The following is a 16,989-nucleotide window of genomic DNA, read 5'->3' as shown; positions in this document are numbered from 1 at the left end:
TTCGGAACCGCGTTTCAGTGTGCTATATTTATTGGTGACCCGGACTACGAACGCGACCTTCCATGGAGCAGCGTGAGCATCTCGACGGCCTCAGCCCTGGTACCGCTGCCGCTGCACCCGGCCATGTACCCTCTTCGGGCGTTGTTGGAGGTACTACTACCATAACGCTACCACAGCTGTGGCTTGCCGATCCCTCCTTATGGTTCATTCAAGTCGAGAACAAGTTCCGCATTCATCGCATCACGTCAGAAGTTCGCAAGCATGAGCTCCTCGTTGAAGCGTTGCCGCCACAGGCAATGGCCGAAATACGCGACATCCTCGTGGGCCCGCCTGGTGACACTCCATATACGACAGTCAAACAGGCTCTTCTTCACCGACTCGTTCCGCCTAAGCATCGGCGCATTCAGCAACTTCTGTGCAACGAAGAGCTCGGGGACCGCCGTCCCACACAGTTTCTACGTCACCTGCAGCACCTGCTTGGGGACCAGCCGGACGGCTTAGAAACATCCATACTACGTGAGTTGTTTCTACAGCGTCTTCCACCTACCGTGCGAATGGCTCTTGTCCCAGCTCAGGATAAGACGCTGTCGGAGCTGGCAGAAATGGCCGATGACATGATGGACGTTGCTCCGGCAGTCATAAACGCTGCCCACACCTCTCCGATTTCCGAAGCAGATTCCCTTCGAGAAACGGTAAAAGATCTCGCAGCTGAAGTCGCCAACTTGCGTCTGCAATTGCTGAGCATTCGCAACTTAAATGACCAGCCTCGTCCATACCGACCATCTCTCACGTCGCCTGCTCCGCAACGGCCCCGCCACCAGCCCGAGCACCGCTTTTCACCGCGGAACACATGCTACTATCACCGGCGTTTTCGTGCCGCGGCTCGCAGATGTGTGCCACCCTGCTCATGGCGCATGGGAAACGCTCCGGCCGATCGTCAATAACAGCGGCGGGCGATCAAGGCCAAGCATCAAGCCGCCTCTTCCACATCACCGACAGAACCACAGGTCTTCGCTTGCTGGTGGACACTGGAGCAGAAGTTAGCATAATTCCAGCGTCCAAAACTGACCGGCGTCTCCGCGAGAAGTCAACTCCTTTACAAGCGATCAATTCTTCGGTCATCGCAACTTACGGACAGAAGTCTCTGACCCTTGATCTCGGTCTCAAGAGGAAACTGCAGTGGTTATTTTGGATAGCAGACGTACGCTACGCAATCTTAGGCGCCGATTTCTTAAGGCATTTTCATCTGCTCGTAGATATGAACCGCTGTCGCCTGGTGGATAGCTATACCGGCTTATCGGTCAATGGTTTTCTGTCACGCGCTACGGCCCTAAACCCCACTTTCGTGAAACCGCCTACGTCACCATATACAGCTCTGCTCAACGAGTTTCCGGAGATTACAACGCAGTCTCCAATGGATAAGACCCCCAAGCACACTGTGACCCACTGCATCGTAACCACGGGCCCACCGGTTCACTGCCGCCCTCGCCGACTTGGCCCTGATAAACTTCGCATTGCTCGCAACGAGTTTGAGCATATGTTACAGCTGCAGATCATTCGTCCGTCATCAAGCTCGTGGTCGTCGGCGCTACACATGGTTCCCAAGAAGAACAATGACTGGCGGCCCTGTGGTGATTATCGGGCTCTCAATGCAGTCACCGTTCCAGATCGATACCCGTTACCCAATATTCAGGACTGTACTGCCTTTTTAACCGGCACAACAGTATACTCGAAGATTGATCTCGTGAAAGCTTATCACCAGATCCCCGTTGAGCCTTCTGACATTCCCAAAACTGCAATAATTACCCCATTTGGGCTCTATGAGTATTTACGAATGCCCTTCGGTTTGAGAAACGCAGCTCAGACATTTCAGCGTTTTATAGACGAAGTCACAAGAGGCTTGCCGTTTTGTTTCGCCTATATCGACGATCTTCTCGTTGCCAGCAAGGACGCTGAAACGCACAAGGCACATCTACGTGAGCTTTTCACTCGACTGCGTGATTACGACCTTGTCATCAATGTAGAAAAGTGTCAGTTTGGAGTCTCGGAGATAGCATTCCTCGGACATCAGATCACTAAAGATGGCATCACTCCTCTACCTGACAAGGTTCAAGCTATCCTCGAGTACCCGCCTCCCACGTCCATACGTAGTCTGCGACGTTTTCTCGGACTCGTCAATTTTTATCGCCGCTTCATCCCTACATGCTCTACACTGCTGCAGTCTCTGGAAGCACTACTCTCGACTTCTCAAGCCGAGTCAGCCGCACTTCCCTGGGACACGGTCGCGGATCAAGCTTTTGCCGCCGTTAAGACCAAACTCGCCCAGGCCACCCTCCTGCATCACCCTTCACCAACTGCTCCCACTAGCCTCATGGTGGACGCTTCTTCAGAAGCAGTTGGAGCCGCTCTTCATCAATGGATCAATGGTGCATGGGCTCCAATTTCCTTCTTCTCCCGCAAGCTACGCGACACTGAGCGCCGATACAGTACTTTCGGACGGGAGCTCCTCGCGGCCTACCTTGCGGTGAAGCATTTCAGGTACTTCCTTGAAGGGCGACAATTTGCCATTCTTACCGACCACAAGCCACTTGTTTCGGCTTTACGTTCCTGCAGTGCCACGCACACTCCTAGAGAACTTCGGCACCTTGCTTTCATTGCCGAATTCACCACAGACATACGTTATGTAAAAGGCAGTTTTAACAGTGCAGCGGACGCTCTCAGTCGTATTACCATCAATGCCACGACAGGCACCACCGACCTTTCATTGTCTTCGCTCGCGGAGGCACAGGCATTAGACGATGAGCTTCCACGACTCCGATACTCTACTTCCCTCCGACTGGAACAAGTCAACTTTCCCGACGACGACGTTACGCTCTGGTGCGATGTTTCACACAACTGCACTCGTATCTATGTTCCTTTACAGCTGCGTCGTGCTGTTTTTGACACCCTCCACTCCATCTGCCATCCAGGCGTAAGAGCTACGCAACACCTGGTCACTGAACGCTATGTCTGGCCGCGCATACGCGCTAACATTCGTGACTGGGTTCGCACTTGCACAGCGTGTCAGCGTATCAAGGTACAACGGCACACCAAGCCTCCATGGGGAAAATTCCCTCTCCCTGATGCACGTTTCGACACCATTCATTTGGACATTGTCGGGCCTTTACCTCCATGTCGGGGAAATACGTATTTGCTTACGTGTATTGACAGGTACACTAGGTGGCCTGAAGCAGCTCCAATGCCTGACATCACGGCAGAAACAGTTGCTCGTACCTTTCTTGCTACCTGGATTAGCCGTTTCGGTGTACCATCAACGGTGACTACCGATCGAGGCAGACAGTTTGAGTCAGCGCTTTTCACCTCTGTCACATCTCTACTGGGTTGTGCGCGTATTCGCACAACTGCGTATCATCCAGCATCAAATGGCTTAGTGGAGAGACTCCACCGTCATCTAAAAGCAGCACTCGCCTCGCAGCCTCACGCCGAAGATTGGGTATCACACCTCCCTATCGTGCTTCTCGGCCTGCGTTCAACACTTCGGCCAGAACTTGCCTGCTCTGTAGCCGAGATGGTTTATGGCTGCACACTCCGTTTGCCTGGTGACCTCGTCAGCCCCGTTACTACGCAGAGTGTTTCGGATCCATCTTCTTTCGTCCAGCGTCTGCGGGTCTTCATGCAAAACTTGCGCCCATCACCAACTTCAGCTCATACTAAGAACGACATTTTTCTGCCGGCAAACCTACAGACATCTTCACACGTTTTTGTTCGTGTCGATGCGTCTCGCCGTGCTCTTCAGCCTCGCTATGACGGTCCTTTCCCAGTCATCAAGCGTTCTGAACATCATTTTACAATCCTGCGTAATGGGCATGAAGACACAGTCAGCATTGAAAGGATCAAGCCGGCACCCATTCTGACAAGCTCAGTCTGACCATTTTTTTTTCTTCAAGTGCCCACGGCCACTTGTCTGCAGGGGGGGCCTATCTGTGGCATACTTTTCTTCTTCTTCTGGCACGACACACTTGGGACATAAACTGGTAGTGGGTAGTCTGCTGTGGAGAAAGAAGAAGTAGTTGGAACAATGGCGGAGATACAATAATAAACCGCGCTGTGTTTTCGGAACCGCGTTTCAGTGTGCTATACAATAAATCATAAGAAGCACATCTCTGCGTAAACCTGCGCGCTTGTTGCTGAGCCTGCGTAGCATACCTGCTGCGCGTGCTCCCTTAACAGCCATGTTTTCTATATGGGGACTCCAGTTAAGTTTTTCGGTGTAGGTTACCCCTAAATACCTGACTGCCTCTACCTGGGGTATGATGTCTTGTTGGTAAAGTAAAGAAATTTGCACTGGAGCACTTTGTGTGAACACTACAATGGCACTTTTATTGATATTGAGTGATAAGTTAATGGCCTCCAGCCATGTTTCCAGTCTGTTCATGTATGCCTGCAGAATTTGGTATAGTGTGTGAATGTCTGCTGATGTAGCAAAAAATGCGATGTCATCGGCATACACGTACACCTGTACATCCTGTTGTATGGGAATGGTACATAGCAGAATATTAAACAATAACGGTGACAATACAGACCCTTGTGGGAGACCTCTCGTTTGTTTATATTTTGAAGAAGCCACACCGGATTGCGAGCAATAAAATTCTCTATCACTTAAGAATGCATAGATCCACGCTACAAAGTATTGTGGCAGACCTAAGTTCTGGAGTGAATGTATAAGTTTCACATGCTCCACACTGTCGTAAGCTTTTGTTATATCTAATGTTACTAAAGCGCAATATTGTTTCTCATATCGAGCAAGTTGTATTCTACTTTCTAGGTCGACGTGCGCACACCAAATGGAGCAGCCACGCCTGAATCCAATTTACTGCGCTGGCGGCGTCGTCTTCTCCTTCGTCGTCGCCGCTTGCGCTTAGTGCGCCGTGTACACCGCGCTTCTCTCCCTCGCCGCTGTCTGCGGCCCTCTCTGCCTCGGTGGCGGCGGCAGCTTGGTTGGGCTTAGCATGGCCATGGCTGCCTTCCTCCTCCTGCCTCTCGCCGCTGCGCATGCTCGCTAGCGTCGGCGCATCTGTCTGTCTGCCTTCCTGCTGCTGCGCCGGTGCCGTTGGTGCCGTAATGGCCGCAGCTTGCGCGAGCGTTTTTTCTGGGATAACTTGCGGTTCCGGGCCGTCCTCGTTTGGCTTCGGTCGTTTCGCCGGGCGCAGAGTAGTCATACGCCTTTGCGTTTGGCCTGCAGCGGTCGCCGTACCGAGTGCCGGGAATTCGTCAACGTCCATTGCCGCCGCCATGCTGTACGACTTCCTCGCGGTACAGTCGACGCTCGCGTGAGCGCCGCCACAGCGTCGGCACGGTTCGGTGCAGGTATCTGTGCGGTGCCCGAAGACGCCGCACCTGGCGCAGTGCGGGGTGTCGCATTGCGCCTTGAAGTGGCCCTCCTGGTTGCAGCGGCGGCAAAGACGACGTACGCCGCGGTACTCGAAAGTCGCACGATGACCCCCCACTCGCGCGAAATTCGGAAGTGGGTTTTCCAGTCGCATGTCCATTTTAATGTACCTTGTTCCTGTGCGGATGCTGGGACGGTCTTTGTATCGGGCCTCCTCGATTCTCAACGTGGTTCCGTAAGACTTCAGGCCTGTGACGACCTCGTTGTCTGGCACGTAACAGGGCAGGTACAGACAAGTGACACTTGCCACCTGTCGTGCCACCGGTACTAGTGGGACTGTTCTGGTTCCGAGGCGGAGACCGCCGATTTCTAATAAAGTTTGGACTGCTGCAACAGAGTTGACGCCGACTTGAAAGTCAAAGCCTCCATGGTGCTGGACACTGTATATTTCCTGAATGCCGACCAGGCCTTCCAAGGCATCGATTACTTCGTCCACCGACGTCCCCGGCGGAGTACGAACGTTGAAGAAGTGTTCCTTCGGTGGCGGCATGATCGCAACCCGCGTGCCGCCCTCGCGCGGGTACTTGCTGGAAAAAAAAAAAACTGAGGTTCTGGCGGCAAAGGGTCCTGCAACAAAGAAACAATTAATACGAAGCTCCTGCGGCACCCGTTCGTCCCTCGTAGTCGTCGTGATCGTAGTAGTGAGTAACAAGTCTTACGCTTTGACCTCCAAGGTGGTGCCGGTGGGAGATTTCTCCTGTGCGTTGTTGAACAATAAAAAATTCGCAGCGTGCGCCTTAACTAAAAGCCGAATTCTTCTGTCTCTCATTCCCCATTAGCAGCCATTGGCATGTTCCAGTAGGAAACGTTAGTAGAAGTAGAAGTGTAAGTGTTAGCTAAAAGCCGACTTCTTCTGTCTCTCATTGCCATTAGCAGCCATTGTTTACCTCCAAGGTAGTGCCTGGTGAGATTTCTCCTGTGCGTGATTAAACAATAAAAATTTTGTTCAAAACGCCGTTGATTGATGAAATAAACCAACGAAAGACGCCAGATGTTTTGTAAAAGCAGAACGAAAGAACGCCAGATGTTTTTCTTAAAGTGTAGTAGTAGTAGTTGCATTTAGCCACCTCGCCCGATCGTCAACGGGCGAGGTGGACCGGCAACGGCGCGAGGACCCTGCCGTACGAGAGTTAAATCACACTAAAAGACATACTTTGCGGGCGATACACTCTAGTGAGCTTTCAACTTTTCGTCTTAATGTACATGATAAAGAAATTATTTCTACGAAAAACGCAAGGCACACCTTGAGCAATATGTTTGGTTTTGGGACGCTAAATGGAACCATGAGGCGATGCGAAGCCGGAGCACTTGCACGATCGCATTCCGTTGGCGTTCGTTGGGCATGCTACCGACCTCGCGTCGTGGAACGCGCATCCTGTCTTCCCTCTAGCCTTGCCTTTAATTCGCACAGGGCGAGCGGGGAATGCGGTCGCTCTTGGCGCTCTTTCGCTCGGGAGCGGACTTCTTCCTTGCATTTCACCGATCACAAGTGATAATGAAGGGACCACGTAAACCAACAGTACAATAAAAGTTTGATGTTTAATATACACACGATGTTTCACACTCTTTATATTATGTACTGGGCGCATTTCACGGAAGTTTCACGGTTTACAGATGATTCCCTCCGTAGCTTCGCCCCACTCATCATCATTCACCCCGTGGATATGCTGTGATTTTTTTTTTTTATGTAGCGGCCGTGGCCCTGTGCGCATCGCCTTGTCAATTGCTAGCCTAGCTTCGGTTCTCGGTGCATGCCTCAACCATACCGCGCGGAAACCAAAGTCTGTGCGCGTAACATTGCCAGTTTAAAACTATCCTAGAATGGCTACTGCAAGTGCAGTCGCGCAGTGCCCACTACGCCGTAATTCTTCCTTTTGCGAATCAGCGAAGGGCCCACTACGCGTCCGTAAGGCAACACGCGAACCTACGCAGCTGCTTACTTTGTTGATGCTTTCGCTGATGGTGGTAAGTAAATATGTCTGACCGCTTTGTAATGGGTAGGCCTTGCAAACACCCACCCGTTGCGCAATTCTCATGTTTTGACGCGTGCTGCGATTCTACGCTTCTGCCACGCAATATTACATGCGTTAAGGAGACTCCTCCCACTACGTGACACTTATGTAGCTTTTTTTTTTCCGACGCAGTTTCTAGCAATGGCGTGGCTCGTTGGTAGTACTCCTGCTTGTCACACAGAAGGCCTCGTTTCGATTCTCACTCGAACCGAAGATTGTTATTATTTATATTATTCGCATCATTCTCGATTTTTCGGTCACGGACAACGCTGATTTTTCGCTCGCAACCGACGACACCGACGCCGACACCGGAATTTCTGCGAAACGAGCTCTTTAACGCTTTCGCGTTAGAATTATACTCGTATTCAGGAAACCCTACACCTTACCTCAAACACTGACGTCATCCACGCCCACTACACTCTACGAACGAGAATCGCTGGGTGCTATGCTACGGACTACCTCAGGTTTCGCAGTAGTAGAGCGGTAGAGCTGCATTTAGCGCAGAACTTAGAACTACACCAATCGCTACACAAGTTTGTTTGTTTGTTTGTTTGTTTGTTTGTTTGTTTGTTTGTTTGTTTGTTTGTTTGTTTGTTTGTTTGTTTGTTTGTTTGTTTGTTTCTTTGTTTGTTTACCTTGGCCAGATTCGTGCCGCCTTGCGCTTCCAAGAATTGATCATCAAATTCAAGCATGTCCTCATGCGATTTGGCTCTCCTTTCTTTCAGATAAATCGACAGGCTCGGGTGATAACTGATGAGAATCTGCTCCCTTACCAGGCGCTCTCTAAGCGCACAGTACTGCTGCGCCGTCTCTGAAAGTCCGATCCACCTGTCAAAATAGCGGCTGAGTCACGCGGCATAATGCGTAGCCGTCTCGCCGTCAGCTGGCTTTCCTGTCCTATAAACTTATCTCGGAAGCGTTCCACTGCGAATCGAAATCGCTTAAGCAAAGCAGCTTTCACCTTTGCGTAATTAGCTGCATCGGTTGGCGTCAGCCTACCGTACATACTGAGCGCTTCGCCACTCAAACAAGTGCTCAATGCTGTGGACCCAATAATGCTCCGGCCAATCTTTCGTTGCGATACCAATTATATGGACACAGTCGACTGATTTTTGCCATCGCCATCATGCCCCGGATATGTATATGTATGTATATATATAAAAAAGGCACAAGGAAAAATAAAGCAGAAGAAAAAATTCCGAAGCACCCGACCGGGGATTCGAACCATCGACCCCTCGCACCCCAGCCTGCTGCATTAGACAACTCAACCATGCCCCACTTTTTTTTTTCCTTTATTGCGCCGGCGAAATAACAGCCCGCTATTTATATACGCCATTTACCGCTGGTGGTAAGCAAATCTCGGAGGAGCTTGAGCGTGTTTTCTATCACGCAACGCTCCTAATTTTCTTACAATTTGAAAACTGCCCTTGAGACGCGCACGACAAAGTGGACCTTTTCTATGACCACTCGTGATGTGGAAGGGAAAAAAGAACAAAGAACACCGGGCACGCCTTACATCAGACGCCCCCGTGTGGTAGGAGATACAGGGGGTCACTCCACGCGCCACAGTTTAAAAGAAAAGGAAATATCTAAGAGCGTTTGATTCCCCATTGTCGACACTTGCAGACGCAACGCTCCTAATTTTATTGCGATAGCAATTATATGGACAGTCTCGGCTGGTTTTTGCCGCCGCCGTCGCCGCCGTCATGCACCTTATATATATATATATATATATATATATATATATATATATATATATATATATATATATATCCCAACAAAAAATAATTCAGAAATACTTTTTTCCGACGCGCGGAATCGAACCAGCGACCTCTCGCTCCGCAGCGCGTGGCGCTAACCACTACGCCAAAAAACGCAGATCCTTCAGGTAGCTAACGGCGAGCGTTATATACACACCCTTTACCGCAGTATTCAGAGACCGCAGGCGCTTATAAGCGTTTCTTCATTACCAGCGAGATGGTGCGAGGAGCGCAGCGGAGGAGGAGGAGGAGGAGAGGTTGAGGAAAGGAAAAGGCGTAACTTCTGCAACCCTAATGAGCGCAGCGGGCGCATTTCAAAGTCGTCGGCCAGCTCGCTCGCTTTTTCTAATATTTGCGCAGCGAGAACCCTTCCGAGAACCCTTGCCCTTCCGCTGTCTGCTCGCGCGGTAGTTGCTGCCGGGGGGCAGATATTTCTGCAGCGAGGCAGCGCGTCCATCACGGGCCGCTTTTCTTGCTATCGCATTCATTGCTTCGCCCTTGCGGCGAAACTGTGACTTTTTCTTTCAATGTGAAAATTGCCTTTGAGGCGCGCACGACAAATTGGCCCTTTTCTCTATAGAGTTTCCTACAATACTTTACGAAACAGTACGCTTTTCTGTACGCACTCATGATGTGGAAAAATAAAAAACAACACTGTGCATACCAGGCACACCTAAAGTCCCTGAAAAATTAGGCACACCTTGCACCAGACGCCCCCGTATGGCAGGAAACGCAAGGGGTCACTCCACGCGGCTCAGTTTAAAAGAAATATAAATATCTAAGAGCATCTGATTTTCCATTAGAGAGTTTGAGAATTGGGGACCCAAGACACTGGGTCACCAAGCTGCGTTGGGTAGGCTGCTCTTGCGTTCGGAGGATCAGCAGAGCTTGAGAACTGGGTCAAACGCAAGCTGCGTTGGTGCAAACGCACGGGGCGCCACATGTGGTGAAATTAAAATCGTGCGAGACGCGGGCCATACAGCGTCGTGGCCCGCGCTAGAGCACTGCACGGGCTCGGGCCCGGCCGGGTAAAGTAGTTTTCACGGCGGGCTCGGGTCTGAAGCTCCGGGCTTAGGGCCGGGCCCGGGTTTGAGGTGGCGGGCTCGGGTCGGGTCGGGCTTGCGCTTTGCTCAGTTCTTAAAGGGACACTAAATTGATACAATGAGTCGGTTAAGACTAATAAAGTGTGCTCTGAGAACTTGAATTTAATTAGTTTCACTATCATAAAGAGGAAATCAAGAGCAAAGTTCCATTTCTCCGCGCCTGACGACACGGATTTTAAAATGTATTTGTATTTTGGGGACTTTGGGTGAACGAAACGTCTTGAAACTTGGCATGTTAAGTCCATGGCCCTCTCAGAGGTCAATATACTTAATTTTTACCCATTAGGAACTACGTAGATCCCAGTAGACGCCGTCAGAATGTATGACGTTTAAGGTGGCGTCGGCATCCGCATTTTCGTTTTGCGTGTTTTCTCGCTTACCAAGACTCTTGCCGCAGCGAGCGTGGCGATTATGGAATTTTAAGAGTAGTTTACTGATAATAGGAGAATTTTTTTTCACTAGTGTCCCTTCAAGTGCATTCCTCATACGTTGCGCGTACATATACGTTTAACATTTTAACTCGATGAAACGATTTTTTATGTGGGTCAAGCTACTTGGAGAAGCTTTATGAGCGACCAGTACTGATCTTCTTTTGCTTCTTGCATATGGGGATACTTGATTTAACTGAAGCGGGCGAGCTAAAAGTAAATAGACCAGGCGCTTATGTACTTAGCATCTCACTATTCTCTACTTTATTTGCATTCGTTATTATTTTATATCCCAAATGTTATTATGTAATCGCAATCATAAATGTACTATAATAAATTTATACCTATAACTTATCATCGCAAGTGCAATCACGGAGATCCAAGGCGCGGAAACGTTCTTGGAAGTTCCAGCCCTCTATTGAAACGAAAGGACTGCGCGGAGTATTGTTCCATATAATCCCTATAAAGACACATTCTTTTTCCGTGGCTCTAGTCATGTGACGCGAGATGGACATACACAGCCTGCTTTGTGTGCCCACATTGTTAACGTCTGAGCTTTCGTATTGTGCCGCTATATCATGGGTCTCGAACTCGATTCAGCTAACTTACTTCCGCAAGGGCCAGGACAGTGGCGAAGGTGAGTGGAGAGTGAGTGGGGGGGGGGGGGGGTGAGGTTTTACCAGATGTTAGCTAACGTTGCCATTTGAAATACCTTTTTAATATTTCATATATGGGTCATTTCTGAAGGGTATTTGGTGGCAAGATTCCACCAGCATATCGATACCTACCTCCAAAATGACTATAATCTGGACGCCAAATCTGCAATATAGAATTTTGTTTCACGGGTATGTATCAACACATGATGGCCGCAGTCGGTGCCTCACGGAAAAAAAATGCTTTAGACCTGTCATGTCTGTGTAGCTCAATAATGTACTTATGAAGAAAATTGAAAATAAATGGGACGAAGACAGTCATGTGCGGGCCGCAGGCCGCTAGCGAGAGGTCCGCGGGCCGCATGCTTGAGACCCCTGCGCTATATAGTGCGAGAGCTACATGATACTGCCACAACAGTGTTGCAATGTGCAGGAATAGCATAAGTCCATTAAACATCTATATATCCGAGTTTAAAGGCAAGGTATATTCGCTTGAGGAAATATCTGGCTTGAAATAAGAATCGCGAATTCCATGACGGGTGATGTCGCCTTACCTCGAATCATATGCATCCAATGAGTAAGCATCGGTAAGCTTATTCGCACCTTTATTACCAAACTGGAATGAACCACGAAAATAGATCGCAATCACTACGTCCACCTCCTGCCAGTCCTACCAGTGCAGTCTTACCAGCGTAGGCCACCTTCTACCGGTACAACATCGTTAGGAAGGCATCCACCATTATAATATGATAAAAAAAGAACCCTGCGCAAGCCGTGCATAACCAACACTGCTGAAAACTGCAAGGAGAAGCCCTCAGATGCATTTATAGATTGTATTGAAGAGTGGCACAACGTTCGGGAACGAAAGAAATGAAGGGATGAACTGGACAACTATTTTCATTCTGCAGAGGTGCAAAAGACATCCTAAATCTGCTCCAGTGCTGGAAGTTAAGACCTACGACTCCCGACGCCTTCACATTTCTCAAGGCAAATGTGCGCCCCTGCGGCTAGCGCAAGCAGTGCAAGAAACTTTAGCGCGGCAGGACATGTGATGCAACGGCGCATGGTGTGCTTATAGCGGAATCTCTTTATAATTTGATTTTTTTTTGTAAAATACCATAAGAACAAATAAACTATTAACTATGCCACAAAAACTTGTAGAGTGTATATAAGAGCAGTGGTGTGACATATCAAAAGAATGCTATGACAAAGAGCTTAGTTTTTTCCACTCGGCTTCTTATACGTATTTCCGAAGTACACGTGGTGCACGCGGTTCGTTATCATTTTTATCTAGGTTAGTGTATTTACAACAAATCTAATAAATTTGGCTTTGTTCGTCTATTTCTCCTGATGTGGCAAGGTGCTACTATGATAAAGATAGGTGCTACATATCCAGAAGGGTGCACGGTTGGCTTTGTCGTTACAACACGCTTTAAAGGGACACTAAAGGGAAAAACGATTTTTGTCGTATTAGTAAATTACTCTTTCACAATTCTAAAATTACCACGCCTGCCGCGAGAAAACACGCAATACGAAATTACGGGTGGTGACGCCACCTTGAAATTGCCGCATCAAATGCCGGAACGTGATAGATTTTGACGGCGTCTGCTAGATCCTACGCAGTTCCTAATCGGTAAAAATGAAATGTATTGTCTTTCAAGGGGGCCATAGACTTAACATACGAAGCTTCAGAAAATGTCGAGTAGCCAAAGTCGCCAATATACGAAAAATACGCTTTGAAATCCGTGTTGGCACGCGTGGAGATTTTGGCGCAATATTTATAAATGAGACTTTGACCGTGATTTTCTCCGTTATTCATGCATCTGTGTTGGTGAAATTAGCAACATTCTATTACTCAGAGCACAATTTGACAATCTAAGCCGATTCATTGTTTCACTTTCGTGTCCATTTCAATTTCAATAGAGAGCGCAATAAAAACAAAGTGAAGAGAGCATTCTGTTCTCTGTCCCCTCTGTTTTTATTGCGCTCCTTCTGAAGCCGGACTCTCCTACAAAACGCTTTTCATGATCCCGATTGTATTCGCCGAAAATTAGGTATACCACTGCCGAAGAAACGTTCATCGTACCCCGTATGTCCGCTCAACTGTTTCCACGGTGAGCCAGCCCCTTTTTACAAGAAAGTATTGTAGGTTAAAGTATACTTGCTAGCGAAGCATGCGCCAAGCATGCGTACATATTTGGCACCTAAAACGCCTTGCGGTTGATTCTATGTTCGGGCAACACCACCTATATTATTCGCTCGGGCCCCTATCGGGCCCGATCTGTGGTCGGGCCGGGCCGGGCCGGGTAGGCGAAATTTTTTCTCGGGTTCGGGCCGGGCCTGGGTCTCGATTTTAGCCGCCGCGCCGGGCTCGGGCGGGTAAATTGTAACGAGTCCCGGGCCCGGGCCGGGCCCGCGCCGAGAATCACGGCCCGTGCAGTGCTCCAGCCCGCGCGGCGTCTGCATAGTCTCGCGGTGATCCAAGACGTCTTGGGACCCACGCTAGTTTTCGATTTTTGGGTCTTGCGCCAACGCGAGCACAAGAGCCCCAGAGTGGCTTGGGTTCTGCGCATGCGCCCTGGCGGCTCGCAAGCTCCTTGGCCCCAAGCTTTTTTGGGGCCCCAATCCTCAAACTCTCTATTGTCGACACTTGCAGCGCGTTACTCAAGCACAAAGACGTAACAAATGCGGCAGTTAGTTCATGCTTGCCCTGTGCATGCCTGTGCGTTCTTTTCGGGCGTCCTTTGCATTTCAGCGGCGCGCTGCAAGTATCGAGCGGCTTCTCGCTCTTCGTGTGACATTCCAATTTCTTGCTATCGCATTCATTGCTTCGCCCCTGCGGCGAAACTGACTTTTTGGGGGGGGGCAAAATGGTTGGCGACCTAGAGTATGCACATCATTCGACACATGGCTTTTCGGTCGCTCCACTGTCTTGGGGAAGAAATGGTAGGCGTGTTCAGGGTTGCCAGGTCGAAAACACAAAATATAGCCAGAAAGTAGCCATCTTCAGTAAAGGACAGCAAAAGCCACGCATGTTTTGAAACAGCTTCCACGCTTTTATTTAAATGACTGAATGCAAAAGCCTTTCCGAAATGTAAATAGGTAGAGCACACACCATTCAAAGTCATTTTTGCTGAGATTATAAAGCATAAACTGCTGACTAGCAATCACTTCGAGCCGGATGACGAAGTTTCTTGCGCTGTTGGAAAAAAAATGACACTTTCTGTTTAGAAAAAATTTATTTACACTATGTACAGAGTATACATCCTGCGTGACATGCTGTTTAGAAAAAATTTATTTACACTATGTACAGAGTATACATCCTGCGTGACATATCAGTGTTCAAGGGACACATTCACATTTTCACAATTGTACATCACAAAAACTAACACTTTCACATAGGGCGTGACATGCTGACTTGGAATTGTTCAGCAACGCTATCGTATCCAGCGACTATACCGTCTTCTCGTCTATGGCTTATCCCACAGCCTGCGCAAATGAACAATGCGCACATGCTGTTTACATCGTTTTGCGTCCCCTCGAATTGTGAAGAACCGCAAATAATTCCACGAAATGGTTAAATCATTGGACGAGCGTAGGACTCTTAAGCAAAACTATCCATAAAGGTAAAAAAAGTCACAGTTTCGCCGTAACGGCGAAGTAATTAATGCGATAGCAGCAAATTGGAATGTAACGCAAAGAACGGAAAGCAGCTCAAAATTTCCAGCGCGTCGCTCAAGCGCAAAGGACGCACGAAAAGAACACACACAGGGCGAGCGCGAACTATCAAGTGTCACAGCTGTCACTTATTTCTGTCTGAACAGCGTGCTCGTTTCGCAACGCGGTCGCTGCAGCGAGCGAAGTTACCTTTGTACGCTCTGTAACTTCGGCGCGGACATCGCGGTGAAAGCACAAGACATACAACCCCCCTGCTCCCTCCACGAGGCGCACGCAGGCGACCACGCCTTGTAGGGCGAAATGCACCGAGGCGCGCGCGCGCGCAACGCTACGTGCGGGGCGATTACCTTTAAAGCGCACCCCTCGCGCACTTCGTGCCATCTCGCTGGTCAGTAAGAAAGCACGCTAAAGTAAATGGTGTATATAAAGAGCTCGCCGTTAGCATGCTGAAAGACGGTACTCTTCGTGGCCTAGCCGTCTTACGCCGCGCGCTGCGGAGCGAGAGGTCGGCCGTTCGATTCCGCGCGTCGGAAATTATTTCTGAACTATTTTTCTTTGTGGCCTATATGTATATGGTGCATGACGGCGGCGACGGCGACGGCAAAGACCAGCCGAGACTCTTCATATAATTGCTATCGCAATAAAAAAATTCGGCAGATCCCACGCATTCTGGGAATTTCTTTCATGCGAAGCAGTCAGCGAGTACTTTTATGCTGTATTTTATGGCTTCGAGCCAAGCGTTACGAGGTGGATCGCCGTGTTTTTGTAAGTGTAATAGCTGTGGGCACATCGTGGGCTTACCAGGCATGTCGACTGCACTGGCGTTTAAAGGGTAACTTATGGTGCGACGTAACGTCAGCCTTCACGTTAGAGTACATACGTCAGTATTATCGAAACGAAGTGCACTTTACGGTGCGACGACGTGAATATCATAGGTAACTTTCGTTAGCGTATTCCTCCGTGGTCGAGCAATGTTTGAATATAGCTTGCTGAACAATAGGAATACACATGTAATGTTTATTGAACTGCTATAAAAGCGAAGCCAACACTGTAACCACAGGCGTTAGTCTGACATGACGCCTGTATTGTAGGAGTACATAAGTAGTGTTTATTGCTTTCTTGTAAAATTAGATAGCCAGCACCACAACCACAATTGACGTTGCACCAACATTACGTCTGCATAGGCTGTTTTTCCAAACTAGCTTATAGACCTGCCGTGACTCTGCGGATTGCCACGAAGAATGCTTGGGTTCGATTCCTGCCGGGATGGATGGATGGATGGATGGATGGATGGATGGATGGATGGATGGATGGATGGATGGATGGATGGATGGATGAATAAACTTTATTTTGGTCCCTCGGAACACGCCCTAGCACGTTGCGGGCTGCTCCCACGTCGGAACAGAAAGACCAAGCCTCTCTGCTGCGCAGCGGGCCCGTTCGACTGCCCATAGCTGCTCCTCGAGCCCAGAGCTGGTAAACCGCCACGTAACGCGGGGCACCGCCAGAGCATGCGTTCTAGATTCGCTATATCCGCGCATAATGAACATGCATTAGTTGGCTGTATTTCTGGATAAATCTTGTGCAATAGCGCGAGGTTAGGGTACGCCCCGACCTGAAGTAGCCTGAGTGTCACAGCCTGTGGTCTGCTTAATTTTCTGTGTGGTGGACGGTACTGTCTCCACCCCAGGTAAAAATGTTTGGTGATTCCGTTATACGCTGAAGTTATGGAGAATTGGGACCCTGCCTGCTGGGATACAAATGTTTTATTGCGATAGCAATTATATGGACAGTCTCGACGGGGTTTCACCGTCACGGTTGCCGTCGCCGTCATGTCCCGTATAAAGTTCAAATTGATAAGATCCCCACGCGCACCGTATGGTCACCGCGGGTAAAAGCGCGCGAG

Source organism: Rhipicephalus sanguineus, chromosome 9 (assembly GCF_013339695.2).
Source record: "Rhipicephalus sanguineus isolate Rsan-2018 chromosome 9, BIME_Rsan_1.4, whole genome shotgun sequence".
Lineage (NCBI taxonomy): Eukaryota > Metazoa > Arthropoda > Arachnida > Ixodida > Ixodidae > Rhipicephalus > Rhipicephalus sanguineus.
Note: the sequence above shows the minus strand (reverse complement) of the source record.